The 20,494-nt window shown below is 39.3% G+C and overlaps 1 long non-coding RNA gene across 2 annotated transcripts; it reads right to left on the reverse strand.

The window, feature by feature from the left end:
* Positions 1 to 486: 486 nt before the first annotated feature.
* Positions 487 to 19,188, reverse strand: LOC310657458. Of its 2 annotated transcripts, XR_014501791.1 has the most exons (4): positions 19,132 to 19,188; positions 17,475 to 17,527; positions 2,094 to 2,125; positions 487 to 617 (listed from the first exon to the last, which is right to left on the reverse strand). It is a non-coding gene; the product is annotated as an uncharacterized lncRNA (long non-coding RNA). The 2 variants fall into 2 exon arrangements; XR_014501790.1 differs by lacking the exon at positions 2,094 to 2,125.
* Positions 19,189 to 20,494: the final 1,306 nt, after the last annotated feature.

Raw genomic sequence — 20,494 nt, forward strand, 5'->3', positions numbered from 1 at the left:
TCAGACAGGCAATCACAATTCTGATATTTCACTGCCTGCCCAAAACATGACTGTTCCACCAAGCATTTTCAGGTAAATAATTGGATCCACTGTTAGTTCCTTGCTCTGTATTTTATTATTTTCAAAATAGTTTAATGATTTTATTGTACACTGCCATGTTGTTGTTTTTAACGACTTGGCTCTGAAATCCTCTAATAATTTTTAATTTTTATTTCCAGAAGTAAAAAACACACTAGTCCTACTCAGAGTAGACTAACTGAAATCAATGGACTTGAGCCACTTGATTCCATCGATTAAAGTACTATTCTTGAGTGCAACTTAATTGGATATCACCCATAATTTTAAAAAACAAAAGGGGGGGAGGAATCAATTTCAGTTTAAATTCAATATGCTTACTCTTAACATTTTAGCACCATGCTTTCTTTATTGTGGGCAGAAAGGAAATGCCCTCCCAAAAGTAATTACATTCCAATATACATACCTTAAAACGGACCTTTTGCACCTGAGGTTGAAAGTCTGGAGTTGAGAAACAAGAGGGAACTCCAGGGGAGAGGCAGCAGAAGTAAGAGAACTCTGCCATGTGCTCTGGATCTATAATTCTTGAGGAAAAGGAGAATCTATTAAAAGGAAGCATAAAGTCATCCTAGTTACATTCATTTAGTGCTGAAAACTGCCTTTAAATTCTCTGCCTACATTTCCAGACAAAATCCAGCAATGTAAGGCCAGATTGGGAGGTTCAGTCGGGATGTGGGTCCTCCGGTGAGATTATGACTTCAAAACTATGCAAAAATTAGCACCACCCAATGTTTAAAATATGGTCCGAGTTTTGCTGAGTTTGGTCACAGTTCCCCATTAATTTGCCTCCCTTGCCTTTCTGACATCTCACATCTCTAAAGTGCTCAATGACAGCCTGTAGAGGTTTCACCGTAATCCACCTTTATCCATTAACAGACACTCAATCACTAAAGTGCTTACTAGACTAAACATATTTATCCAACCAAATCACACTTTACAATGCAAAACTGCCAATCAGACCTTGGCTATTAGCAGGAAACTGCTTTGAGGGGGGGATTTTGGTGTTTGCGCTGTGAAGAGCATGCTTACCTCCAGCAAACCACTAAACCAAATTAACCTAGCTGTATCCTCATAAAAGAAACCAGATATCCTGTTGTGAAAATAGAAAGCTTGGTGAGACAGACCTTCTTTGATGGCCAACAGTGTGGCAGACGAACAGTTCAGACTGCAAATCTGGTTACCACAGATTCATATCAACCACCCTTCCCCCACCAATTAAGAGTTTTGTTAAGTTTAAAAGCAATTCTTCTCTCTCTCTCTCTCTCTCTTTAAAGTATCATTTGGGTAATTCAAGTAGGCTTTCAGGTTTCCTATGTTACTAGTATAATTGCAATAAGTGCTGTACTTATTGGCCAAGGCTCCTTTAATTCTAATTGCTCTTTTTCGGCGCAATTATGTTGTAAAAGTACTTGCATTAGCCAAATAAAAAATAAAAAAAAATCCAAGAGACACAAATGTGGTAGTAATAATAATTCTTTTTATTAGCCTGGCAAAGAGGAAGAGAACAAAGCTTTTAAAAAACTTCAAAGTTCTGACCACGGAGGGGGGCGGGAATCCAGAACTGGAGAAACATGCCTACATCTCGATCCTTTTATTAGTCTTATACAAACCAAGTGCCATCACCACAACTCTCCTGACATTTTCTCCCTGGGAAATAGAAAAAGCTACAACATCCGCACAGTGGGGCTTATTTAAAGCCCTCTGTCAGAACGGCATAAAATGGCCCTGTGTGTTTTCACTAAGAAAATCTTAATAGCTTTAGACTTAATGGTATTATGCCTCCCTTAAATACCAATAATTTTAAAGCAAAGCTTGACATTTGCTGGGCTTAGTGTACTCTACTACCAGTGCCTCTGTTTAAAATAGGGGAGGAAGAAGCAAAACCTTACTACGAGGAAGGCAGCTAGAGCAGTACATGGAAATTAATGAGGATTTGGGTCCCCCCGCCTTTTTATGTATAGCTCTTGACTGCTAGTCACATGACTGAAAGGTGTTTTCCAGAGGCTTTGTGAACTTACCAAAAACAACAGGAGAATTTCTCTGCAGCTAGCTGTTGTGGAGAGAATTTTATGAGCAGTTAAAACGAGTCCCACTTTTGGGAAGTAAAACTTCAGCTGGAATCATTTCCAAAACGATGAAAGCCACAACATGTACCATTTTCCCCAAACATCACAGAGCAGACTTTCTCAGTTAGGGTTGGGAACTTATAAAGTACAAATGAAGTTGTCATGTTGCAGAATGGCAGCGATGAGCCAATGACAGAGACTAACCGCTAAAGAAAGCAGAAGGGAGAGGAAGAGAGAATGCAGCTTATCCAAAATAGAAAAGCCTCATCAGCAAAATGTGAATGTCATGAATTTAAAATGAACCTTCCTTTTATGCACATGTGATTATTAGCATTATTGTAAGTCATCTGAACTGCAGGCATACATTGAAATGGAACTGTATCAGTTCTGTTTAGATGTGTTCTATTTAGTACTTCAAAGCCATGCCAGCCAGAGAAACTGGAATGTAAAATATCCAGGTGACGCTCACATGATTGAAAGGTATTTTAGAGGAAAGAAGGCGAACTAATGTTGATGATGAATGAATAAATGGGAGAAAGGCTGTGCAGAGGCAAGTAGAAGCTGAGGATCCATGCAGTAGGTGGGCTGATGGAGGGGGTGAGCAAGTGTGTGTGTGTGTGTGTGTGTGAGAGAGAGAGAGAGAGAGAGAGAGAGAGAGAGGGTGGATCCTCTACCTTTTCGGCTTGGGGACCCCCAAGCCACTTTCTCTTGAGGATATGCAGCCCTTGATCTTCAAAAAAGGTTGTCTATTCCTGCACTCTTTGTTAGTCTATTTTCGAATCACTGCATGCAGAAGTCAATGTAAGACAGATTCTACGTGCGTATCAGACATGTTAGTTATTATTTGGTGTTCTGGTATTCCAGGATTTGAGTTTAATATACAAAATGGACCTCCAAGTTTTCCCTCAGCTCGCTTTACTTGGAATAAAGGACATGTCAACTCCACCAACTGCTCATAAAGAACTTGTGATGTTCCTCCTCACAGTGGCACGTATGGAAATAGCCATGCGATGGTGCACTGCCTTGGGCTTGAACATTGAAGCATGGTACTCCAGAGCATGGACAATAGCCCTGTCCAGAAAAGTTGGTGTGCCAGATTCATACAACCAAAGGGAATTCTAATCCCTATATTTTCTATAATGTGTGGCAACTGTTTTTGGATTATATGTGTCAAGAAGATTGTGTTTATAATCCCCAAGATCTCATGGTAATATGTGAACAGGTTTTCTAGAGTGAATTGTAAGAATGTGATTTGATATTTTTAAGCAACGTGGTTGATGTGTTGTGAGTTGTGAGCCAGTGTGGTGTAGTGGTTAAGAGCGATGGACTAGTAATCAGGTGAACCGGGTTCGCGTCTCCGCTCCTCCACATGCAGCTGCTATGTGACCTTGGGCCAGTCACACTTCTTTGAAGTCTCTCAGCCCCACTCACCTCACAGAGTGTTTGTTGTGGGAGGAAGGGAAAGGAGAATGTTAGTTGCTTTGAGGCTCCTTAAGGGGAATGATAAAGTGGGATATCAAATCCAAACTCTTCTTCTTCTTCTATGTGTGATGTGAAAAAATGAAAATTAAGATTTATTTATTTTTAAACAAAGACATGTTGGCTATCTATGTGCCGGAGACCTTTTTTCTACAGAGACGCATTCAGTAATGTGAGCTCCCACCTTTAGGTATAGTTTGAAAGCAACTTAGACTATTCTTACAGAAAGTACAATGCCATTTACTGGAGTGCTTTTTCACTGACCTTTTCAAACAGCTTAAACATAAAGTAAAAGTTTTCATTAAATTTCCATCTCAGTTGTAAAATTAATAATGGGTTTTACCAATATATTTTACTGGCTGAGGGAACAGACAAAGGAAGCACCCCTGTGGTTTCACATACAGAAACCAATGGAGTGGCAACTGAATCTACATGGAGATTCATGGGGAACCTGGGAGATTCATTGAGCTATACTACACAGCCTCTTCTGTAACCCCTAAGTTAGCCTGTGGTCCTCAGATGAGGTTCTTCCAAGCACACATCTATGTTCCTCTTGTGTGTGGATGATAGCATTTTTTTTCTGCATAAGCACTCAACCACTGAACATGGCAAATAGAAGGAATGATGTTATTGAAATTCTTTACCCTACTGCTTTGTAATAATGTTTTCCAATTTAATGAACAGAGACAACATCAGCTCCAGCCTTGAAAATGCCCTTTTGGTATCTTTCTTCTCTGGACTGAAGCACTACTCTATGGAAATTCTAGTTCTCAGTCTGTTGATTTTCACACACCCACCCCTGCAAAAACGACATTTGCTTTTAGACTTACACAATTAGTGAGACAAGGAAACTTTCCTATCACCAGAGGGGTGGCAAGGAAAAGTGAGAGAATATACTGAATGACATTTTGGAACCATTAATATGGAAATGATAAACACAACAGCAGTGTGTAAACATTTAATGTTTCTTTTAATCTGCAAGCTGGCATGTTATGTAAATTTAAATTGATTTCAGGTACATTGCACAAATGTGGGTAGATTCAAGCATACAGACATACATACACATACACCATAGACAAAAACATGTCACATACCAAGTTTTTCTCTGTCTTCCTTGATACAGTCCTTTTCAAGATCACAGGATTTGTGTCAGTGTAGCAGAAAACTATATAATTTGGCCCACATTACTATTTCCAGTATTCTTTTCCCCCTTCATCCCACAAGTCACATCTAATTGCAGCACTAATTGTACTCACTGTGCAGGCTTGAAAAAGGGAGAGAATCAAATCCTCAGTCTTATTTTCCATTTGCTTCTTGAAATACATTTTTCCCTCCACAGTATGAGATGGTCATGCAAACTGTGTCTTTTCCACCACTTGGCTAGCAACAACCAGTTTGTAAGTTCCCAAATAGCAAACAAACTGGCTATTTGGAAAATTAGTGTATTTGGAAAAATTAACATATATTTTACCAAAACACCCTTCCAAGTGTTCAGTTTTCCACTAAAGATAAAGTGAGGAGGACCATGTCTGCAATGATTCCACTGCATGAGTTTTTCCTTTTCAAATGCATCTGAAAACACGTTTTCCAATAACAAAAGAGTCTACTTTCAGTGCTATCCAGATTAAGCATATTCTAATGTTCAGCATCTTTAAGAACTTTGTAAATGTATCACAATGTTTATACCACTAGGCATGGACCATCTCCCCCTTTACGGTCCTTTCCGTCAAACTTTGAACTACAGTTACATGACCTAAAAAGAAATTCCACCATCCAGAGTAAAATGTCAATAATAATAATACATTTTATTATTATTATTATTTATTATAAAAATCTTGTTCAGACCCTGAAGTCACATATTTTTCATATTTGACAATAGTCAAACCTTTACAAAAGAATTCTTAGTATTTACTCAGATGTAAGCCCCATTTGATTTAGTTGGATTTACTCCTAGACTCCAAGATAAATGTGCACAGGATTGGAGCCACAGGGTAGAGGCAATGGAATTGCTTCAATATAATTATTTAAGGCAAACTAAAATAAAGATAATACTTTCCTGGAATTATTACAAATACTTTTTTTTTTTAAATCTGGAGAAAAACACACAGAAATTGACTATTATATCTTCCTTTGTTTCAGAAAATAAAAATATGTGATTGCTTAATTGTTTTCCTATTTCTAAGAAATGTGTATTTTCCCCTATAAAAAACAAAAAAGGCAGCATTTTCCATTAGGGCCTCTAGTTTAACATCTGGTTGCATGATCTTTTACTTAACTCACACTTTGGGAAGGACATCACAATCTGATTAGAAGATGTGAACTTTTCAAACTGAACAATGTGACTTAGTCCTTCTTCATATATGTTGAGTTCAGTCCAGAGAAAGCAAGTTGTATTTCTATTCCATTGTGACTTAAACACAATTTACAGTGTAATCCTATACAGGTCTACCCAAAAGTAAGTCCTGTTGAATTTAATGTGCGTAGACATTTTTCTGGATCAGGGCCATTACGTTGTTTCTAAGCAACTGTTTCAAAATCTTTAGTAAAATGGTCAGTATTGGAATATACCAAAAATACAAGTCAACTTGCTCCAGTAATCCCATCTTCATATTGTGCAAAGTAACTGCAGCACTGGTTTGTAAAGCTGTACAAAATCACACAAAATGTAAGCTTGCACAACAGTTTTCAGGACTTATATTTCCCTGAAAAAAAATGCAAACAAATCACAATGTGAAAAAATATATTCTTACCCTTTTCCTTAAACTAAGTTCCTTGTTTGCTTTATACAAAGTTTTAAAGCAAATACATTTTGGGATCAAGTTAAATCAATAACAGTTTAGAATAGAAGCAGTTTATTTCCACTAGGGATGAATGAATCTGTCAAGTTCAATTTCACTTGGTTTCTCATTTTTTGACTCTTAAATTTGTTTTCTACATATCTTCAGCAATCTGCACTTCCCTATGTAAATTTGTCAGCATTTTAGTAAGAATTTCTTCTAATGAAAACATCTCTCTCTCTCTCTCTCTCTCTCTCTCTCTCTCTCTCTCTCTGTATCCCTAATACAATGCATTTTGTATGTGTTTTCCACAATTCTTTTCCTCAATATACACATTTTTGTAAACATTGGCTGATGAATTGCATTGCAAAATTCAGAAAGGTGCAGGTTTGAAAGGATAGCTATGCTTTGGCTTGCATTTTGAGTCAAGAAATGCATATTATGCATAATATGCATTATGCATATTATGCAGTTTCTCATGAAAATATAAACAAAATTGAGTTTCTCACCCCATGCCTACTTTCATGTGTACATATATACATGGCTGCAGGATTTCACGGCAGAGTCCATTTTTGCTTTTCACACAATCTGACTTCAGTAGAACAAGGGCTGGGCTTGATTTCCTATTGTCTATCAAAAGGAGAGAGAAGCTCAAATGAAAACTGAAGAGGAAAGTTTTAAACAGAGGTTTAGGGTTGAGATTCTTCTGAACCAATCGGGATTTCCCCCTTGCATGTTGTAAGCCCACATGAATACATTGGTACAGGCATAAAGTTCCCTTTACACAGCTGTCAAATACTGGCACATAATGTTGTTGTTAAGGGGCCCAGCAGGTCAGCACAACTGCGCAACCCCTTCACGTGTATTTTCAACATGTGAATGGGGTCAGGGAACTTCCCTGTGGTCAGGAGCATTCACATGGTCCACTGCATGAGAGATTACACTCAGATGTGGGGATGTGGGGAATCACCACTCGAAAGCAAGCTTCCATATACAGTGGTACCTCTGGTTATGTACTTAATTCGTTCCGGAGGTCCGTTCTTAACCTGAAACTGTTCTTAACCTGAAGCACCACTTTAGCTAATGGGGCCTCCCACTGCCGCCGCGCCGCTGCCGCACAATTTCTGTTCTCATCCTAAAGCAAAGTTCTTAACCTGGGTAATATTTCTGGGTTAGCGGAGTCTGTAACCTGAAGCGTATGTAACCTGCAGTGTATGTAACCCGAGGTACCACTGTAGTTAAAGTTACATGTAGATGGTCCCTAAGGTAGAGAGACAAACGGTGAGTTAGATGCAATACCTTTCCACACACACCCAAGAATAATTAGTCCCATGCTAGGCATGCCATCATAGTAGGAATCAAGGTGTTTTGTGTGCACGCATAATATTTTATTTGGATCTGGTTTAATTTCTATTGAGGTTATGTTGTTTTGTTTTATGCAAGGAAATCTTAAACTCTCATTTTAGGATAGTTTGAATATATGAACCTGAATGACACAACAGCTCGGTAAAATGGAGCACGTGAGGGAGGATTTGGGCCGAAACGTTTCTTCATGTGACGTAGTTAATAATTTTCAGTTCTATGACAAGGGAATTATATGCCTGTTGTCTTTGTCCATGGAGTTTTCTTGGCAGGGATACTGGAGTGGCTTGCCGGTTCCTGCTCCAGGTGAAAGAAATCTAGATTATATTAATGCATCTGGGGCATATACAAATCCTAGAACTCAAGAGTGAAGAAGAATGTGTGCCTTTCATATGTACCGTTTCATCTGGGTGCACAGAATGCTTTGGATTTATGAATCAAAACTTGATTTTAAAATGGAACTGTACAATGTTGAGTTTTTCAAGCAATTAAAAGCAGGCACCAGCAATTAATGGGGAAATGTGTCAAAGTGATACCAGCAGCAGCACTACAAAAGGATGAACAGGCTGATGGAAACTGTTGCTTTCAGGAGGGATTTTAAATAGGATGGATGGTGCCCAGAGTCCAGTTTCAAATTGGAATACCAGAGATTTTTATTTTTTGCTCATAAATAAAAATAAAAATAATCCTGCATAATTGCAATTGTGCTCTTGTGGGAGGGCACTGAAAATAAATGAATGAATAGGGGAAGCAATTATATGGGGAATAGAAACCCAGAGAATTGAAACCCAGAGACTGAAACCCAGTGCAGAAACCATTTTGATAGCCACTGTGCTAAGCAGGGAAAGTTTCTAAGTCCTAGGACTACATTCACTTTTGGCCAACCTTTGGAGGGTCACATGTCAGTGGTGGGTGGAGCCAGAGGCCAATGAGTCTGAATGTTACCTTTGTACCGGAAGCTAGTTTCTGCCCTGACTCACTCAGCCACCTGTGTCTTCTACCCAGACAAACAGAGTTCGATGGCACATTCCAGCCAGGCAAAAATGCCTGTGGTGTAAAGCAAGGTCAGTGAGGGATACAGCCTAGGGATAGTTATGAGGGCAGGCAGAGAGGCCTGGAGGGCCATATTCTGCCTCCAGGCCTGAGGTTCCCCACCACTTACTGAAAGAAGACAAATCTAATTATACAAAATTTAAACAATCTTGAATACATATTGTGCATCTGTTGATAAGTAGGCTTTTCTGTTCATCTTTCTAAAAATACAAATGAATCCAGTGGGTCTCATCTCATCTTCAATGGCATCTCATCTAGGCAGCCTCTGAACTGCATTTATACCAGGAATTTGCCACAACCCGGCAACCTGTTCTGGTGCGGCAGAGAGCAGCGTCAACTCAGTGCAGTACAGAACCTTTGTATATAATTCTTTAAGGCTGCACTCATAAGTATCCTTCGCAAATACTTTCCATTGAAATCAGTGGGGCACACTTCCAAGTGCACACAACCCTAAGGTTGATGTCAACATTAGAAGTTTAGCATTCTGTTCCACCCCTTTCATGGCTAAGTCACATCCTGTGCAAATGCAAATGCATATATTTCATGAAGTAAGACATAATCCACCCTTCATCTGAGTGTTTTCCAGAATACATTTACATAGCTCTCATTCACTTGGATTGCTGTACATATAACAGGGCCCTTGACCATGCAGGCTGTGCAGACACAAGCTTGAAGGGTCAACAACTTTACATGAATAAGCAAAGAAAGTCCATTCATGAATAAAATCTTGGAACACTTTCTAAAACGCTCAAGCAAGGGCTGCCTCATTAAAGCTTTCATTTATACTGAGGTAACCACATTTGTTTGTCTTACAACCCAGTAAATGTACTAAATTCATCTGTTTTATAGGGAGGAGGACTATAAATTGACAAGGTTTCCTGGCCAAAGTCTCTTGTTATTTTATTTTAAATCCTTAAGCTTTTCAAGCAATTGAGTCAAGTAATTCAGCAATGTCCTCCAATGACTACTGGTGGCAGATTAATGTAAATAATATGAAACCACTGAACACAATTACATCTAAACGAGGTTTTGCGTAGTTATGAAAGGGCCTCACAACACTAGCAACCTGGGGATTACAACACAAGATGCCATGTAATATTCATCCTATTTGTTAAAAATTATGAATGAAGGTAAAGGTAAAGGTACCCCTGACGACTCTGGGGTTGTGGCATTCATCTTACTCTACAGGCCGAGGAGCCGGCGTTTGTCCGAAGACAGCTTCCAGGTCATGTGGCCAGCATGACTAAGTCGCTTCTGGTGAAACCAGAGCAGCTACGGAAACGCCATTTACAATCCTGCTGGAGTGGTATCTGTATATCTACTTGCAATTTGACATGCCCACCAAAGAGATAAAGGCAGGGTGTCAGACAAAATTATTAAAAGGGAAACAGAACATTTGAAAGGGGTGGGGAGGACTCAGGAAATAACATGTCAGTGGTGTAACCACAATTGTCTGCTATCTAAATCTAGTAACCCCACCTGAAATGAAAATGATGTAGTAGAACTGGAAAAGGGGAAAAACACAAAACTCAACAGCAACCATATTCCACATGTGGAGAAGATAAAAGACGATGACTTTTTTTTTTATATAGGTGTAGGGTGAGGGATATGATAAACCTGCATAAAATCATGAATCGTTTGGAATAAGTGAATAGGAAACAGCTGCTTGTCCAGTTTCTTATGGCAATAAATAGGAGTTGCTTGATTAAATTAATACATTGTAAAAGAAATGTTTACAGAAACAGCTGACCAATGCAATTCATTACCGCAGAGCCCCATAGTCTTTTGCAGTTTCTATTATCCTGTTTATTCACTAGTATACTCAAAGGACAGAGTGTGCATCTTCCAAGATCAGTGGGTCCCTTCAACATCTTAAACAGCTGGAAGCTACATATGAAAGATAGGAAACAGGTCATTCAGCTGGTGCCTTTAGCTCTTCCTCTTATTTGGTCCATATCACTGATGGAATGCTTTGCTGGACACAGAATACCCCTAGGGAGTTTTCATGTGTTTTTATACTTACTAGAAAGAATGAACTTTGAAACATACATAGATGGCACAGGACAAAACCAAGCATTAGAAAAGGTTAAATGTCGAACATATTGTACCAAGGAAAGAAAAGTTTTTATAGTAGTCTGAGTAGAATATTTCTATAGTAGGCTGGTTGTTTGTCTATAGAGGTCAGTCTTACCTAATAACTTCTATAAAGCAACAATTCATTTATGAATCCACCTTTGTTCAGTGACTAGCAGGCGCAGCACACAAAAGAGTACTTTAAAGATTCACTCTTTATTTCAGGATGCTGCCCAACGATGAAAGTGAAGAAGAGGAGGTTCTAGTTTTGTTTTGTTTTTTTAAAAAAGATGCTTTATATAGTTTGGACAGTTTGTTTTAAGTATGGAAACTGGTGCTTTTTATCCTTATGTAATTTGTGTACATGCTGTCCCTGACATTGAGAAGAAGAAGAAGAAGAAGAAGAAGAAGAAGAAGAAGAAGAGGAGGAGGAGGAGTTTGGATTTGATATTCTGCTTTATCACTACCCGAAGGAGTCTCAAAGCAGCTAATATTCTCCTTTCCCTTTCTCCCCCACAACAAACACTCTGTGAGGTGAGTGGGGCTGAGAGACTTCAGAGAAGTGTGACTAGCCCAAGGTCACCCGGCAGCTGCATGTGGAGGAGCGGAGACGCGAACCCGGTTCACCAGATTACGAGACTACCGCTCTTAACCACTACACCACACTGGCTCTCATATTGCCTTTCATTTAGGTGCTTAGCAGACACATGTACCTAACAAAGATAATTCTGTTCCCTCCATTCTTCAAACGGCATGTCAGCTTTCCAAATGCACAACATCCCCCACCAAATGCTCATTTCTCCTTCTCCAAAAAAACCCCCTTGTATCTAAGGTAATGGACATGATGGTGCCTTCCCATGTACAAAAGCTGGCTGTATAAGTTTAGACGGGCAGTTGAAACTTACTTCAGTATTGGCAATGAGACAATGCCCTCCATTACATCTGAACACAAAACTGGCTAGTTTAGAAGCCTAGGGCAGGCTGCTTGGCACACACTGCTCTGTTCATTCCCTGCCCCTCAACCTCTAGTGTCTGAGGCAGCCATGTCCTTCTGCAGAATGCTAGGGCTGACCAGCTGATTACATTAGGATAGCTGCAGTCATTTCAGCGATCAAGACTGTATTTTTCAGCCGAGCTACTGCAAACACAGAAACCGTTGGTTTGTGTAAACGACTGGTTTGCACTAAAGTTTCTCCATGTGATTGTGTTCATGATCACACAGAGAAAATAAACATTACTAGAATGTGTGAACAAACCCTCAGATTCAAAAAATGAAGGGAAATGTGGAACACATGCTTTCTATGGGGAACAGCTGAAAAATAAGATGTGCTGTTCCTTCTCACATCACCTTGCCTTTTACCATAGCATTGCTCATAATAACCAGAATGCCAGAAGTAGTGCTGTGTTTTTGGCTTGGAAGCATGATTTGGCCTTTATTTAGCCAAAAAATAAAATAAAATAAATCACATGATTAATTCTTCTCTTTCTTACAGCATTTAAAGAATGTCAGGTAAGTCAGCCATATAGTAAAATTACTTTAAGAGTTTTCTGAAGTGGTAAAAATAATTCCAGCTTTTTTTGTGCTGGCACAATTAAGAGCCGGTCCAATTATTTCAAACTTCAGATAAATCCAAAACATATTTAGAGTCAAGAAGCACATCCTATCAATGGGTAACTTTTAAAAAAGTACAGTTCAGTGCTTCTGATTAAATTACCTAAGTATTATTATTTTTTAAACTTTTGATAGTGAAAATCACATGCTGAGCAAATCTACAGATCACGTTCGCTTTTAGGAAGCTTAAAGGCTCCATTTATGTTATATCTTAGGAAGGTTTTTAAACTTCAGCCCCTCCCTTATTTTGAAACAAAAATACATGTAACTTTGGCAAGGTTTTGTACCATTTTCATAGTAAAGTTAGCTCTCACTGTCACACGGTACGCGTAGTTCTGAGGGGCTGCCACATGTGATTTGCACATGTGCATAAAATACAGACATGTCTGCTCTTAAAAAGAGAAGCAATTCTGGGATGTGAGAATCTGAGAGTAAAACAGGCCTGAGAAGTGATTCTCTGTGTAATATTTTGCCCACTGATCCAAGTTTCCTATCCCAGCATATTTTCCCCCTCACATGAATTTACACTTAGGGTGAAAGAGGCATTATTTTCATTTGCATCAATAGGAACCTACCTAATTTGTACACCATGAACCAACACACAGTAAAAACTCAGCGACTATTCAAAATTTGCTCCCCCACCAAAAAATGTTTACCTAAAAACATATATGCGGGGAAAGTGTGTAGAAACAACTGTATATTAGTGAGAAAAAACATACAAAATGCATTAGGGAAAATTGCTTGAGAAAACTGAGCATCAAAACATGTATTTTGGGAGAAATGCACAAAAATATCCATGCAGACATTAACCCCTTTCCCCAAAAAGTGCCCTGGGGAAAGGGGAAAACTGAATTCAGGATTGGAAAAGTATGAAACGCAGAGAAACCAAGCTTGTCAGATTCATCCTTCCCTCATTTGTCAGCCCCTGAAGGGTTTTCCACAGCTGTTTTAAAACCAAAAGCAGTTCTGTGATTCTGTAAGACTATAATATTCATATCAAAGAATGTTTGTTTGCTTCTTCATTCATTCATACTAAAATCTATACTCAACTTTTCTGTGCAAATGCAGACCCATGAGAGTCTGCAATATTTTACATGACAATTCTATGCATTTTTTTTTACCTAGATATGTCCCATATTCTTTATAATAAGCTTGTTATTATAAACAACAACAAACCCGTGAAGTTGGGCCTAATAGCTGAGTGAGGATTTGAATTCTGGTTTACCAGGTCCTAGTCCAATGCTCTGACCACTACTGAAAACTAAGCTGACTCTTTCTCCTTTTGGTTGATACTTCAAGGCAGAGCTAGATACTCTCAATTTAATTTCTCACATTAATGCTGGAGCAGTGTGCAGGAGAGGTGCATGATAGCAGTGCAGAAAAGTTTCCATCACCCTGGCTGGCCTGGAAATGACCCAGGCCAGATATGGCCTTTAAGGCTAACAAAAACAACATGGTTTAGCCTAATGCTTCCCCAAGCAACAATCTGGGTGTGGTTTGCTGGGTGTGACATGTGCTGTTGCATGCGCCTCATACAATGCCCATCAGCACAGCCCTTCACATGGCTGAGCCAAAAAGAGTTTTGAGAGAACTCTTTATGAGAGCATTAGAGAGCAGAGCCCGTCTTTCATGTTATTTATGATCCTGCCTGGCTGTTCTTCAATATTTTCCTCATCTTCACAGGGATTGTGTTTCTCTTCCATGGTTTCTCATGTCCTCTGGGGCCCTTAAACATTCACGCAAGCACTCAACAGGTGAAATTAAAGATACTGTACGTGACCCTGTAGCTGATTGCTGAAGTCCTGTATTACTCTAGAGTCATGAAACTTTGCCATGTCTTTGCATTTTAGTTCTAAAAATAAAAGAGCTCTGATGTTCAATTACAGAACCTGTACACAGGCATCAATGTTATTTTTAAGACTTGCTATAAATACTTATTGTTCATAGCATGCCTCTCCCAAAATGGTACAATTCATCTGCTGCCACAGATCTGATAAGGTAGTGACTAGGCCCCTGTTCCAATTAATTTCTACATTGAGGGCCAAGTTCTTTATCATTGACAGTTATGGAAAAATAGTTCTTACATTGCTTAAACATTGGTTTTGTTGCGAGGTGGGTTGCATTTTGGTGCCAGAGCACATGCTTTGCATAAGGAAAATCCATCTAGTTCAGTATTGTCTGTGCGGATTGGAAGCAGCTCTTCATAGTCTTTCAGTTCTACCTGGAGATGCCAGGGATTAAACCCAGAGTCTGCCAGTGGTGGCCAGATGGTAGATCAGAATCTATTGTTGGATCACTGGGTAACTTGTAAGGGTTTCTGACTCTCAGCTGGATAACAATAACAACTACTAAAGAGCTTTCACTTCCATAAATTAGGCTGCTGAAAGAGAATGCTTAAGAGAAAACCAGGAAGGACTTCTTGCATGAAAGGACCCATGAGCTTGATCACAAGTTCCTGGGTTGAGTAGGTGTTCAGTTGCATCTTGCTCCTTAATTCCACCTGCTTGAGTCATGATTTCACTTCTGGCTTCAGTTGATGGACCTGGGGGCAGAAAAAGGTGGTCAGGTGGGGCAGAGCCCCTGTGCTAGCTTCCCAGCAGGCTGTTCACAGTTGCTTACCAGAAGGACTTCAGGATGGCGCAAGCACACTTTGGGTCATCCACATAAGGGGGTCATTCCTTCCGCTGCTCAGCAGAAAACCCCCCAGAAAACCAAACCAAACAAAAAAATGTATGGGAAATTTTGGACATCGACTTTCCCCCCAGGACGCCATTTTAGGTGTCCAATTTCCTGGCTTACACTCTCCAAATCTTCCACGGAGGAGCTCATACAGAAGAGCCTAAGGTAATGGCAGTGTCTGAGCTTGTTTATATGAGGAAAGGCATACAGAGAGGTATTGGGACCATTTATAGGCTTTATAAATCAAAACCAGCATTTTGAATTGAGCCTGGAAACTAACTGGTAGTCAGTGCAATGAGGCTAGGTTTGGTGTTATGTGTTCAGACTGCCTAGATGGACCTATGGTGTGACTCTAGATAAGGCAGCTTCTCAAGTTTCTAGTTCCTACATTTTCAGGAAGCATAAGGCCTCACCTCAGTTATTGGACTGGATATATCCCTGTCTCACTGCCACCAGGAAATTCTGACAGCAGTAAAAAATTGTAAGACCATATAACAAATTTTAATAAATGTAGTGATCTTCATGTTCCTATGCAAAATGCATCCATAAATGAAAAGCTTTCTTCTATGGTATTTGTAAGGAGTATTTTGCAACAGTTTATTGGACTGCCCAATGGATTTCAATGGCTTATCTCTGTACATCGCTTAATGTCTATGTGTGTGATAGCCATTTTGAATCACGATAGCCATTTGCAGAGCACATGGTTCATTGTACATGACTGGTGGCTAAGAAGTGCATTTCTCCATTTGGCACACCAAATTATTGTGCACAGAAACATCTTGCAGGCATATAGTATTTCAGTCTTCTAAACTTAAAAAGCCTGACCCTTTTAAAGTCAAAACCATTATGCATTAGTAGTAACAGGGGGAAATTACAGTATCCCACACCATTCTCATGTTGAAGTGTCACAAAATGTCAGTTCATAAAATTATTTGCCAGCATCGGACAGATGAAGAAAGAATTTGTCCACTGTAGAATGCAAAGGCACAGGCACAGACATATACATAATTTTAATTCATACAGTCCTGTTATTTTTTGCTTTAGTGTTTTACTGAAAAAAGTTATAGCGGACAAATACAGAGTCGTATTGAATTTGACCAGGTCAGGGCAGTTTCATTCAGAAAACATAAGTCCTAATTTATAAGAACCTAAGTCCTAATTCATAGGCTGCTATAGCAGTGAATGAGGAATCTGGCTGGATAAGGCAGTTTTGAAGAAGGGAAGGGAAAGTTTTCCACTGTTAAGGAATGGTTGAATATGTCATACTGTGGCATTACTGGAAGAGGATGGAGCGGCGAAGCAGAGAAGGTGGGGAGAAAGCATAGAAAGAAGCAGTTGTTCCATTAAAGAGTTCCCATGTGCTAACCAAGGCTGCAACCCTAACCCCATCTAAAATAGAATTTGATGAGATTTACTTCTAAATAGACATGGTTAGGAATGCAACCTAATTGCTTACGAACCATTAATTGTCATTGTTGATATTATTGTGAGTTTTTTTGGGGGGGCACCTAGAAATTAATAAATGGTAGGATTTTGATTGTTTGGAGTATAGAAGGGAAGATAGCAGGCCATTGGAAAAATACAGGCTAAGCTTCCTTTCCAAGCCAGGGCCTCACCTGGGATAGAGGCATTAACATGATGAAAGGTGTTGATGGACCATCTAAGAGGAATCTTGGGCCTGAGCAGACAGAAGGTTGCCAAGGAAAACTGGATGTAAGGTGACAGGAAAAGAGAGTCATTGGCAAGGTGTGCTGGCAAGAAGGAGGAGAACAAAGACTGAGATCCATTTTGGGCAGGCTGCCTGAAGACTGGCTGGGAGAGATGCCTCCGGTGTTGCATTGCTGTGGGGAACAAGCCCTTCTTGAAATGACCATGCTGTAAGATCTTGACTCCATGCAGACTGAAGGTGCAAATAGGTGAATAAACCATATTTCTTAAAACTATGACAGTCTCCGCCACATCTTCAATTACTCTGAAGAAGCACAAAGTCTTGGTGAATGCCTGGGACCCCCTGGAATCTTGCTACCGCTAGCAGAGAGTGGAAATGGTGTCCAACTTTTGTAACAATATCTATGGAGGACAAGGCTATCAGCAGTAACTAGCCACAATGGCTATGTTCTACCTTCACTATCAGAAGCAGTATGCCAGGAATTGAAAATCACAGGTGGGCAAAGTGCTGTTGTGCTCATATCCCACTTGCAAGCTTTCTATAGGCATCAGGTTGGCCACTGTTAGAACAGGATGCTGAACTAGATGGGCCATTGATCCAATGAGATTAAATCTCATTGGCTGACTTACCTTTTGCCAGAACAAATTTGGATTTCATCTGCCAGCATTTGGGAGTTGCTGCCCTAGAAGAGAGAGGTTGGTGCATAAATCTGTTTACATTTCTATAAGCCACATAGAACAGTGTTTCTCAAACTGTGAGTAAGAATCCACCGGCAGGTCTTGGGCCACTTTCATCTGGGCCTCTGGGCCACAGCCTGTCCAGGGCTTCCTCATTTGACTGCTTCTTCCCTTAACCATGCCACAGCCTTTAACATGGACCAATGCCAGCACCAGCAACTCATTGCATGGTGAGTAAAAGTGGCTGAGAGGGAGAGAAGTTTGGGGGAGGGAGTGTAGGAAGGAAGGTAGGCCTTCAAAGGTCCAGAGGAGGGGAAGGGCAATAAGGGAGCCTATTGATCAGTAAATTCTGCCTAAAGTGGGGATGCTGCATCACATTACCACCAGAGCAAATGCATGTACTGGAACGCCTTTTTACAGGGAAAAGAATTTAGCAAGCTCTAAAAACGGATAAGATCTCAGTAGAAAGTCATGTCTGTAATTGCCAGCTGATTATGACAATTTTTGTTTACCTTTGTCACCATTTTTTGTCTGGCTTTGCCCTTGCCTGCACCAACATTTTGTGACTCAGAAATTTTCAGCCCTCTCAAGTGGAACCTGGGAGTTTGAGAAGCACTGGGATTAGAAGTCTGTTTTAGCATTAAGTGGTACGTAAATTTAACAACAACGGGATCAGTGATTTGAGATCTAGTTTGTTGAGGCCATCAATACAACTGTTGAGGTTAGATTTGTATGTATGTAAGTAGAATGCATTTTCCCAATAACCATTAATTTCTGCAGAGAGCATTTCTTTTTCTTTTACTGTTTATAACCTATCACAGATGTATTATCTATCAGAGCCACTTTAAATGAGCTAGAAAGTAACAATGACTATAACATGACTCTCACACTGAGTTGACCCTGCCATTCTGAAGCCCATCTAAATAACAAGATTAGGTTTCTAAAAGATGCTCATGCTCTGGCAAAACTTTAACAAATTTGCAGTGTAATAGGCTGGCTCTTTCTGCATTGTTGTAAATTTCATTTTGCAGAGGTTGATTTATTGAAAATGAAAGTCTTGCTAGTTGAGCAAGCACCTGGGGTGATAAAATCTGACTGATACTATTGCTAATCTTCATGTAGGAAAAAGAAAGATCAGCAGTAGAGTCAGGAGCCTTAGTATTTAGACATTATATGCATGCTGATAAATCCCTTTACACTCGCACTATTAACTTTTAGATTCCAGCAGTAATGCTAGTAATTTCCTAGCATTTCAGTTTGCCTTTCTTTTCTCCATGCAATAATTCTGTATTAGTATGAAAGCACTAAGAGCCCTTGCTGTTTTCACCATATATAACTTCATTAGACAAAATAACTGCATTAGCTTTCCATGCACAGTGCATGATCTCTTTGGGAGAAAGACGCTCTCAGAACATCTACTGTTGTATGAAATCTATTTCTTCATGCATGCCATATACCTTGAGATAACCTCCTAATATATTCCAGCAACGATATGTACTTGCACTGTCATTATTAATAATCTTTGTACCAAGATTCATGCAGCAAAGACACGTAGAGGGTTTTTGTTAAGGGTCTGTAAATATGAAACTTCCTTTCCCTGGAGACTCACCAAAGTCGGAGTCCTTTTAGGTATGCTCTAAATCCTTTCTGTTCCATGGTTTTTTTGTGGCAACACTGGATTAGGCTGTGCTAAGTGAGTTGTTTTAAATTTGCTTGGCATATTGGTATAGTTTCAGCACATCTTCTTTTCTCAAACCCTCCTATGTTCTCACTGTATAAATAATACGACCACAATTTTCCACAGACACATTTCATGAAGGAAAACATACAATACGGCACAACAAACTGTTTGCAATGGGTGATAAGATAAAGACATTTTTCCTGTGGGTTTGTTTTGGGGAAAGAATAATCTGGTGATAGTGATAACTTGGTGGGGTTTTCTCGGTCACTTTCCTTCATCTGTGCTTGGCTGCAAGAAAATATTTAGATTTATTATGGAACCTAATTAGCATTCAACTTCTTTGAAATCAGAAACCCGAAGTTGGGGTCATATCAGTTTGACCAACAAAGCATAGGAAATTGTAACTTTTCCTGCTTTGGGGTCTATAATTCTGTATTTTACAAGTCAATTGATCTTTGCAATGGAAAAATGAGATATGGGGAACCAAGATTATTTTTAAATCGACTAATCCCATGTGTAGAATCCAATGGAGATAAGTGAGCTACATTAGAGTCTTGAGGTAAATGTTAAGGTACTTTTTGGTTGTCTGTTTCTCTAAACACTTTGCTTTCTTGGAGAGATTTTAAACTAATTTAAATATTCACTAAAAATTATTTACACACAACTTTCTAATTCTATAGAAAAATGGGGGGGGGGGTACTCTATGAAGAAACACTTTTGTGAAAACTCAACATTTTAAAAAGTACTTAGTCAGAGAGAAAGAGACCTTTGTGACCAAAACCTTCTATGTGAAGTGGATGTAGACTCTGTTTACTGTTTTGATTCTAATGCCTATGCACTAGGTATGTTTTTACAGCCTGATAAATTAGGAGGAAATGTCTAAGACATTATTTTTAAAACAGACTGAAAAGGTGCTTGTGGCGAACATGGGTTTATAGGTATGCTGGAATTAATATTTGTACCACTATGCAACTATAGCAAAACAATTTGGGCTGAAGGCAGATCTCTCTATTTTTATTTCACCTGTGACCCAAAAGATAAACAGTTCGTTTGACAGACCCAATAATCTGCTGTAGAGTGAAGCTAGGAAATATGTTGTATTAGATGTAAGGTATTTTGATGCTGGACATTATTTTAACCAAATGTAGTAGCAAGCTGGTTTTTTATTTGTGTATTTTATTATATTTTCCCCAACCACAGACTACCCAGTATTTCATAAAATGTGTTTATTATATCTACTGATGCCTTTCTGCCTTTCCATGTGTTCAGCCACCAATGTCTGGTAGACAAT

Source organism: Podarcis tiliguerta, assembly GCF_965153285.1.
Source record: "Podarcis tiliguerta genome assembly, chromosome: 9".
NCBI lineage: Eukaryota > Metazoa > Chordata > Lepidosauria > Squamata > Lacertidae > Podarcis > Podarcis tiliguerta.